Genomic DNA, 10,197 nt, shown 5'->3' on the forward strand with positions numbered 1-10,197 from the left:
TTATCAAATCCGTTAGAGCCACACTAAAGATGGAAGAACCCAGGGAACCCCGCACCATGCAGGACGAGGTCTTTGGGGGATTAGGAGAGAGGCGGAAGCATACCTTCCCAGTCCACGACAACATATCCAAGTTAATACACAAGGAGTGGAAGAAACCCGACACGGGATCCTTCTCCTCTAGGGGATTTAAGAGGCGCTATCCGTTTGAGGAGGAGGCATGCGCAAATTGGGAGGAAGTACTCAAGGTGGACGTCCCAGTGGCTAAGGTGGCTAAGAGGACAACCTTGCCCTTTGAAGATGCCACACAGCTTAGAGACCCAATGGATCGGAAGGCGGAGGGCCTATTAAGAAGATCCTGGGAGGCAGCTGCCAGTACGCTCAGACCAGGTGTTGCAGCTACGTGTGTCGCTAGAACCCTGGGAGTGTGGCTAGAGCAACTGGAGCTGCTGAACAAAACACAGAGGGAACAAATTATAGATTCCCTCCCTATGCTAAAAATGGCCACCAATTTCCTGGCGGACGCAGCGGCGGAGTCGGTGAAACTTTCGGCAAAAACAACGGCCCTAACCAACTCGGCCAGAAGAGTCCTGTGGCTGAAGTCCTGGTCGGGTGACCTGACATCAAAAAATAAATTATGCTCGCTCCCCTTTCACGGGCAGTTCCTCTTTGGTCCGGATCTGGACAAGATCCTAGAAAAAGCGTCAGATAAGAAGAAAGGATTCCCAGAAGAAAAACAGCGTAAGGGGAGGACCTTCTTCCGGGTCCCAGCACAACCGCCGGAACCGTACAGAGGCAAAGGCAAGACGGGCCGCTGGAGTTACCCCCAAGGGGGGCAGAGGGAGGAACTTCGTCTTCAACCCGCATCAGGGGAATCCAGCCAAGCAGAAGCCCTGACGCCATCCCAGTGGGGGCAAGGCTGTGGAGCTTCGCGGATCGATGGGCCTCAATTTGCAGGAGCCCGTGGATCCCGGAGATCCTGCAGCAGGGATACCGAATCGAGCTGGTATCCCTCCCCAGGAGAAGATACATTACCACGCGAGGTCCAGCGCAACACCTGCACCCGCTCCAGCAGGCGGTACAGGACCTACAACGTCTAAAAGCAGTGTCCTTCGTGCCACAAAGAGAGGAGACCTGGGGGCACTACTCCAGACTCTTCCTAATAAAAAAAAACCTGGCGGAGGCTCACGCATGATAATAAATCTAAAACCCCTGAACGTTTTCGTCAAATATCGGAAGTTCAGGATGGAATCAATTACTTCAGCAGTAAGGTTGATCCCCAAGGGTGCCTACATGGCATCGATCGACCTAAAAGACGCCTACTTTCACGTACCAATCCACAGGGATTCAAGGAAGTACCTAAGGTTCGCACTAGAGCTGGGCAAGAGGACAAGACCTCTCCAATTCAGATGCTTGCCCTTTGGAATCTCCTCAGCACCCCGCATCTTCACGAAAATCATGGCGGAGGTTGCAGCCTACCTAAGGCAGAGGTCGATTCTGATAGTCCCCTACCTGGACGACATCCTAATTATAGCCGAGTCCAGGGAACGCCTAGCAGAAAACCTGGCAACGGTGCTCAACCTATTACAGTTCCTAGGTTGGATAATAAATTGGGAGAAGTCCAGCCTAAACCCCAGCACGGAGAAGGTGTTTTTAGGCATAATACTCGACTCAGAAGCTCAGTGCTCCTTCCTCCCCGAGTCAAAAGTGCAGAAAATCCGACAGATGGTGGAATCCTTCATTCGGAGACGATCATGCTCAATCCGGGAGGCTATGTCCCTCCTGGGAAGTCTAACGTCATGCATCCCGGGGGTAGCATGGCACAGGCGCATACCAGGCCGCTGCAAGCAGCAGTTCTCTCAGCATGGGACGGCAGGCAATCCTCGCTAGAAAGGAGAATGCAAATCAAGAACTCGGTGAAAATATCCTTGCGCTGGTGGACGTCCCCGGGAAACCTAGGAAGGGGGGTCCACTGGATATTGAACCCGGCGGTGCAGGTCATGACAGACGCAAGCTCCTGGGGGTGGGGGGCGCACGTCGGAGACCAGCTCCTACAGGGCCCATGGCCACTGGGGATGAAACGCCAGTCCTCGAACTACAGAGAACTACAGGCGATCTGGAAGGCCCTACAGCACCTGGGGGACACTGTAAAAAAACAGCACGTACGAGTGCTATCGGACAATACCACGGCAGTGGCCCATATTCGGCACCAGGGGGCACGAGGTCGCCAGCTCTACAGAGTATCACACAAAGAATATTTCGCTGGGCAGAGGGCCGCATCCTCTCATTATCGGCAGTACACTTGAAGGGATCCCTGAATCAAAGGGCAGACTTTCTTAGCCGAAGGCGTTTAGACCCAGGGGAATGGTCTCTATCCCAGGAGGCATTCCGGATTGTGACGGACAAATGGGGTCTCCCACAACTGGACCTGTTCGCGTCAAGACAAAACGCCAAGGTGGAGAACTTCTTCTCCCTCAGACGGGAGGACCGACCAACAGCGGTGGACGCGCTGAGCCAGGATTGGGGGGGGGGGGAGAACTGGCATACGCCTTTCCCCCAATCCCATTAATCCCAAGGGTACTGCAGCACTTCAGGTCACAAGTGGCTCCCTTTTGGCCAAGAAGGAGCTGGTTCAGCCTCTTAAGGAACCTGAGCATCCAGGAACCAGTCACCCTTCCGGCTCAAGCGAATCTCCTAACGCAGGGGCCCTGGAACTACCCCGACATAAGCAGACTCCATTTAACAGCTTGGTTACTGAAGAATCCATACTGAGGGGCAGGGGATTCTCAGACAAGGTAGTCAGGACGCTAATGGCAAGTAGAAAAGCGACAACCAACCGCATATACCAGAAAATCTGGAAGAGGTTTACCTCTTGGAAACAGGAGAGAGACTCCTCGAGCAGTGGCGCGGACATCCCTTTGATCCTGGACTTTCTGCAGGAGGGCCTGGATATGGGACTCGCCCCAAGCACCCTAAGGGTCCAAACAGCAGCCCTTAGCGCCCTATTTGACACTAAGTTAGCTGGGGACAGGTGGATCAGTAGATTCCTGACCACGGCAGATAGGCTACGACCCAGACCCACCAACATATGCCCAGACTGGAATCTTAATTTGGTCTTGGGGGCCATGTCAGGGGAACCCTTCGAACCAATTGAGGGGCTCTCAATAAAAATGCTCACAGTGAAAACAATCTTCCTAGTGGCCATTTCCTCAGCCAGACGGGTCGGCGAGCTACAAGCCCTATCCATCCACCACCCGCTCCTCAAAATTACAGACACCAAATTAGTCTTCAAAACGGACCCGACCTTCTTGCCTAAAGTAGTATCCCCATTCCATAGGGCCCAAAACATAGTAATCCCCTCGTTCTATAATCACCCAAATGACGAGAGAGAACGAGCCCTAAATTGCTTAGACGTCAGAAGAGCGGTCCTGACGTACATTGAGGCTACATGCCCATGGAGGCAGGACGACAACCTGTTTGTCCAGTTCTCAGGCCCTAACAAGGGAAAGAAAGCAGCTAAAAGCTCTATAGCCAGGTGGATCCGCCTGGCCATTAGCGAGTCATATAAGACATTGGGGAAGGAGGCCCCCTCGGCTCTTAAAGCCCATTCCACGAGGGCAATAGCGACCTCATGGGCCGACCATAGCTCGGCATCAGTAGAGCAGATATGCAAGGCAGCAGTATGGAAAAAGCCCCATACTTTCGTCAAACATTACAGGGTAAAGGTGCAGCTTGATGAGGACATGTCCTTCGGTCGTAAGGTCCTCTCAGCAGCAATCCCACCCTAGAATAAATTTAGTTGATACGTCTCAGGTGGTGCTGTCGTGGAGATGTCCTGGGAAAAGAGTGATTATACCTACCCGATAATCGGGTTTCCAGGAGTCTCCACGACAGCACCACCTGAGATCGCCTCCTCCTGATAGGACAGGAACACACCGAGAGGTTAAAATCCCCCCCCCCCCCAATCCTCCCCTCTTCAGTGTATTATAACGAAACTGCCGGTGTAGGAACTAACTAAAACTTTTTACCTATCTGGTATATGTATGTATATATGTATATGTGTATATATGTATATGTGTGTGTATATATATATATGTATATGTGTGTATATATATATATATATATATATACACATATACATACATATACCAGATAGGTAAAAAGTTTTAGTTAGTTCCTACACCGGCAGTTTCGTTATAATACACTGAAGAGGGGAGGATTGGGGGGGGGGGGGATTTTAACCTCTCGGTGTGTTCCTGTCCTATCAGGAGGAGGCGATCTCAGGTGGTGCTGTCGTGGAGACTCCTGGAAACCCGATTATCGGGTAGGTATAATCACTCTTTTTTACATTTCTATTAGTCATGGGCGCCTTGTGGTTATGAGCCCTCAGAGTGTAAAGCAATACCATAGGCATACCATGTTTTGCAGCAAAACAAGTAGTTCTTGGGGGCGGGATGTTTTTTTTTTGACAGAGTATTGAGGTTTCTCACCTGTTTTTAAGCCTTCCGTACAACAGGCTGGTGCTGTACAAGGTGCGGGCAGAGATTTCAAAAATCATAACATGGAGCCGAAATTTTCTGCAATAAATCTGCAGCACTTCTAAAAAATGCTGCAGTTTATACTATTTATACTGTGGATTTCAACCCTTGAACTAAAAGGGTTAAAAAAAATGGCCAGGTTGTTATGAGCAGAAATATGATGTCTCATCAGTGGCAAAGAGATTTTAATTAGAGGGATTGTCTGGTTACTGGGGACCCTGTTTGCATAGGATCCCTTGGATTAAAATAACGAACTATATTTATCCCTCTGACCACTTGAATCCAGCACTTCAGTCCCGCTGTGGTCCCAGTGCTTGCTGAGATAGAAGATGTCACAGGAACTCTAGGGATCATTACAGCCAGAGCCCCATGATGCCATGGCTCCAGGGACCTGATGCTACAGTCTCTCGTTGGCTGCAAGTGGTCACCTGATTTCTTGTGACATCTGTTGCAGCAACCACTGGGGCTGCAGCATTGGCCCCCTACGACCGATGAGAGGTAAATATAGTTCACTTCATTATTTTAATACAGGGTCCTATTAAAGAAGAGGTCTCCAGTAAGTGGACAACCCCCTAACACCACTGGATGTAAATGTACGTCCTGGCTGCGGGGTACTTAATGAAACAGGACATACACTTACATCCTGGGGATAGCGGGAGATCAGAAGAGGTCCCGCGCTAGCTGGCAGTGGGAGCCGACCGTCACCGATAGCCGTCCTGAAATGCCTTATCATAGTGATCATAGGTGCTATTATAAAAGTCCCCTACAGGGGCATAAAAAGTGTAGAAAAAAAACAAAAAACTTTTTTTTGTGCTTTTCCCAATACTAGATTAAAAATTAAAATACCTCTTGGGTATTGTCGTAGCCATAGCAACACATACAATAAATTGAACACGCTTTTTAGCCTGCACGGCAAAAAGCGTAAAAAAAAAGACTGAGGCAAAATACTTATCTTTTTCATTTTGCCTCCCAAATAACTCAAGTGATCAAAAAAAGCCATATGTACCCCAAAATGGTACCAATAAAATCTACAGGTCGTTTCGCAAAAAATAAGCCCTCACCGATCTCCGTCAATTCCGAAAAATGAAGTTATAGGACTTTGATACAGTGCTTTAAAAAAAATTAAAAAAAATATTCCAAAAAAAGCGTTTTTATTGTGGAAAAACCTTAAAAAAAAAGAATTTTGGTATTGTTGTAACCGTACCGACCCGCAGAAAAAATGTATTCTGTCATTTATGCTGCATGATTAACGCTGTAAAAAAGAATTGTCAGAATTGATGCGTTTTCTCTCTCTCTCCTATTCTAAAAAAATTAATAAAAGTTTTACAATATAGTCTATGTACCCAAAATTGGCACCGATTAAAAACTGCAGTTCGCCACGCAAAAAACAAGCCCTCATACGGCCGCGCCGCTGGAAAAATAAAAAAGTTATGGCTTTTGAAAAATGGAGATGAAAATCCGCCAAAAATCGTTGTGTCATTAAGCCCAAGATAGGCCATGTCATTAAGGGGTTAATACTTGTTTGTATTTTGTTTTTTGGGGGGAATGTGTCGAGAATGGCAGATACCAGAGAACTGAAACCTGGTGTAAAACTTTTCACGGTGCCTGATTTACTCATGTGGCAGATTTGGTGCAGATTGTTCTAATTGTTTGGCCGTTCATAAAGAGACAACAGCACTCCATTCCTATATGTTAGCTATGCGGTCGTTGTGTACATATATTTTCTTGGCCCAGGACTGCAGATCTGTTTCTTGGAGTGCAGTGTATTACTAAAATTACATACTAGCACGCTGTGTGGACTGGTGTCTGCAGCAGCCAATCTCTACCTCCCCTCCATGCTGCACTCCCTGCAGTACATGACCTACTATTGTCCCTGCAGGAAGAGACCTATAGGGGCACAGTGATAGTAATTACAAAGAATCATAGAATAGTAGAGTTGGAAGGGGCCTCCAGGGTCATCAGGTCCAACCCCCTGCTCAGTGCAGGATCCACTAAATCATCCTAGATAGATATTTGTCCAGCCTTTGTTTGAACACTTCCATTGAGAGACCTCCCCACCTCCTGTGGTAACCTGTTTCAATCATTGATCACCTTACTGTCTAATATCTAATCTGTGTCTCCTCCCTTTCAGTTTTATCCCATTGCTTCTAGTCTTTCCTTGTACAGATGAGAATAGGGCTGATCCCTCTGCACTGTGACAGCCCTTCAAATATTTGTAGACAGCTATTAAGTCTCCTCTCAGCCTTCTCTTCTGCAAGCTAAACATTCCCAGATCCTTTAACCGTTCTTCATAGGACATAATTTGCAGACCGCTCACTATCTTGGTAACTCTTCTCTGAACTTGCTCCAGTTTGTCTGTCTTTTTTAAAGTGGGGGGCCCAGAACTGGACATAGTATTCCAGATGAGGTCTGACTAAGGAGGGGTTGAGGGGGATAATGACCTCACGTGATCTAGACTCTGTTTCTCTTGATACATCCCAGAATTGTGTTTTCCTTTTTGGCTGCTTCATCACATTGTTGACTCATGTTCAGTCTATGATCTATTAGTATACCCAAGTCTTTTTCACATGTGCTGCTGCTTAGCCTAATTCCTCCCATTCTGTATGTGCTTTTTTCATTTTTCTTGCCCAGATGTAGGACTTTGCATTTCTCCTTGAATACCATTCTGTTAGTCGCTGCCCACTGTTCAAGATTTTCTAGATCTTTTTGAATACTCGCTCTCTTCCCTAGTGTTAGCTATCCCTCCTAGCTTTGTGTCATCGGCAAATTTGATCAGTTTCCCATCAATGTCCTCCTCCAGATCATTTATAGAAATGGTGAACAACACTGGGCCTAGGACAGAGCCTTGTGGTCCCCACTTGACATATTCTTCCACTTGGATATGCAGCCATTTATTACCACTTTTTGAGTATGATCACCCAGCCAGCTGTGAATCCACCTAACAGTTGCCTTGTTAGGGTGCCTACCCACTAGCGATATATTTTCTTGTGATGCGAGAGAGTGAAAACACATGATTATGAAACCAATGATTTTCAATGGTTTCATACTGATTTGCGGTTTTTACTCTCAAGCCTCGCAGCGCAGAGGAAATAATTTGCGATATCGCTCAGTGTTTTCAATGGGGCCGGTGGCAGCGGGGCTGGTGGCAGCAAAGCCGGCCCCATTGAAAACATAGGTAGTACATCACGGACTTCTGTCATAGCTGTGGCAGAAGTTCATGATGCTATCGCGTTGCTTTTCATGGGGTAAGCAGTGCTGCGGCCCCATTGAAAGCAGTGGGTTGCAGCCAAAGTCCGCAGCGATGATTTTCGGGGAAGGGGTTGAAATATAAGCCCTTCCCTGAAAATCATCCCTAGCTGTGTAAAAAATAAAAAATTCTCACCTAGAAGAGCCATCCGGCTCCTCGGTCCAGCCTCGCCACTCATCTTCTGTCTTTTGGAGGCCTGGGAATGGAAGATTCCCACCCCCAGAAAGCACTGGTCTCATTGGTTGAGCGCTGCCTGTGATTGGCTGAGTGCTGTGACCAATCACAGGCAGCACTAAGCTGTCATTCAATGGCTCAGCACTGCCTGTGATTGGCTGAGCACTTAGCCAATGAGACCAGCGCTTTCTGGGGGTGGGGATTTTTCAATCCCCAGCCTCCAATAGACAGAAAAGGACTGCCGGGGGCCGGAAAGCTCTGCTAGGTGAGTATAATTTTTTTTTCTATTACAGCTAGGGATGATTTTCAGGGCAGGGCTTATATTTTAAGCCATTCCCCGAAAATAAATGCTGCGGGGGCTGCCTGCAACCCACTGCTTTCAATGGGGCTGCAGTAGTGCCAACCCCATTGAAAGCAATGGGATAGCATCACAGATTTTCTGCCATAGCTGTCACAGCTGTGGCAGAAGTCCGCGATGTACTCCCTATGTTTTTATATTCAACACTGAGCGATATTGCAGAGTTTTCTCTGCGCTGCGAGGCACTTGCTCTTGCATAGCAAGAAAATATATTGCTAGTGGGTAGGCACCCTCAATCCCATATTTGGTCACTTTTTTCAATAAATATGGTATGAGATACTTTGTCAAATACTTTACTAAAGTCAAGATATACTATATCCACCGCATTTCCCTGATCAACCCAGTCAGTGATTCTTTCATAGAAGGAAATTAGATTAGTCTGGCATGACTTGATTGTTACAAACCCATGCTGGCTCTGATTAATTACTCTATTTGTACCTAAGTACTTGCATACATGCTGTTTAATAATTTGTTCAAAGATCTTTCCCGGAATAGAAGTCAGGCTCACAGGCCTGTAGTTTCCTGGATCCACCTTCTTCCGTTTTTTGAACATAGGGACAACATTTGCCCTTTTCCAATCTTCTGGGACTTCTCCTCTTCTCCACGAATTTTGAAAGATTATGTCGAGTGGTCCAACAATTACCACTACTGCTTCCTTTAGTATCCTAGAATGTAATTCATCTGGACCTTGAGACTTGAATTTCTTTAAATTAGTTATGTGTTCCCTCACCATTTCTCTGCTTATAGACAGCCTGCATTATTTCATTCCCCAAATAGTACAGGGAAGATCAGTTGATGTTCCATCTACTTTCTGAGAGAAAACAGATACAAAATATTACAAAAAAATTACAGTGCAGTTACCTACAATGTGATGTGAGCTCCAACTTTCTACTGCAATGTAAAGAGTGTCAGCTGCCCCTCTCAGAAGTACACTCCAGAACTACACTCCAGTGTATGACTCTGTCAAAAACAGCAAGTAACCGCTGGAGCTTGTGATTGGTGGCACAAAGAATGAAACATGCCAGCTGCATCTTTACATGGCCGAAATCCTCCTGCAAGATTTGTGTGTTGCGAGATGCCCAAATCTCGCACGAATATGGACCCCATTCTTTTGAATAGGATCATACACGAGTGATTTAAAAAAAAAAAAATTTTCTTGCAGCATGTCCTATAATTTGGGTATGCCCTGGCATCTCCTATTGTGTGGTTTCGACACAGCGGAGGATTACTACTTCCCTGAAGGGATGGGAGACCTTTTTGATACAAGAATGCCCCACATCTGCTGTGAAATCGCATATTGGCAAACTCGAAGGTGGTTCACAGCTCAATAACGCACGTGCCAGTGTAAAGTTAGCCTTACAGGGTTAAAATGGGGGCTTCATCACTGAAGGGGAAGGCATGGGGTCACAGTATTTTAGGCTGTAAAAAACCTTGTGTCCATCCAGTTCAGCCTATTTTCCTGCAATGTTACTCAAAAACCCCAAAGAGGTGGAAGCCAATTTTGTATGGCTTATTTCATTATTTACAGCATTTCCTTATCTCCACAGCGGTTTTTATCTCGGAAAACCCCTTTAAAATGAAAACGTTGTGCCACAAAGTCTGCATGCAGCCCCAACCTGACTATATATAAAGTTTTTACCTGTTGATGCCTCACGCTGTCAACATATACCCTCACTGGTTCTGATTTTCAGTTCCCGTCTGCCCTGACGGGTCACTGCAGCCTCCGACACTCCAGTGATTCTGCTCCTCTCTTCACGATTCATTGGTGATCAGGCTATGGTCTTGGGCTCGATGTTCCCCAGTCTGGGGTCAGAACAGATCACTGTATGAGACGAGACTCCCAATGATCAACAGAAGTAGTCTTCAATCATCTGGTCCGGACT

The sequence above is a fragment of the Eleutherodactylus coqui genome, chromosome 8 (genome assembly GCF_035609145.1).
Source record: "Eleutherodactylus coqui strain aEleCoq1 chromosome 8, aEleCoq1.hap1, whole genome shotgun sequence".
In the NCBI taxonomy this organism is placed as follows: domain Eukaryota; kingdom Metazoa; phylum Chordata; class Amphibia; order Anura; family Eleutherodactylidae; genus Eleutherodactylus; species Eleutherodactylus coqui.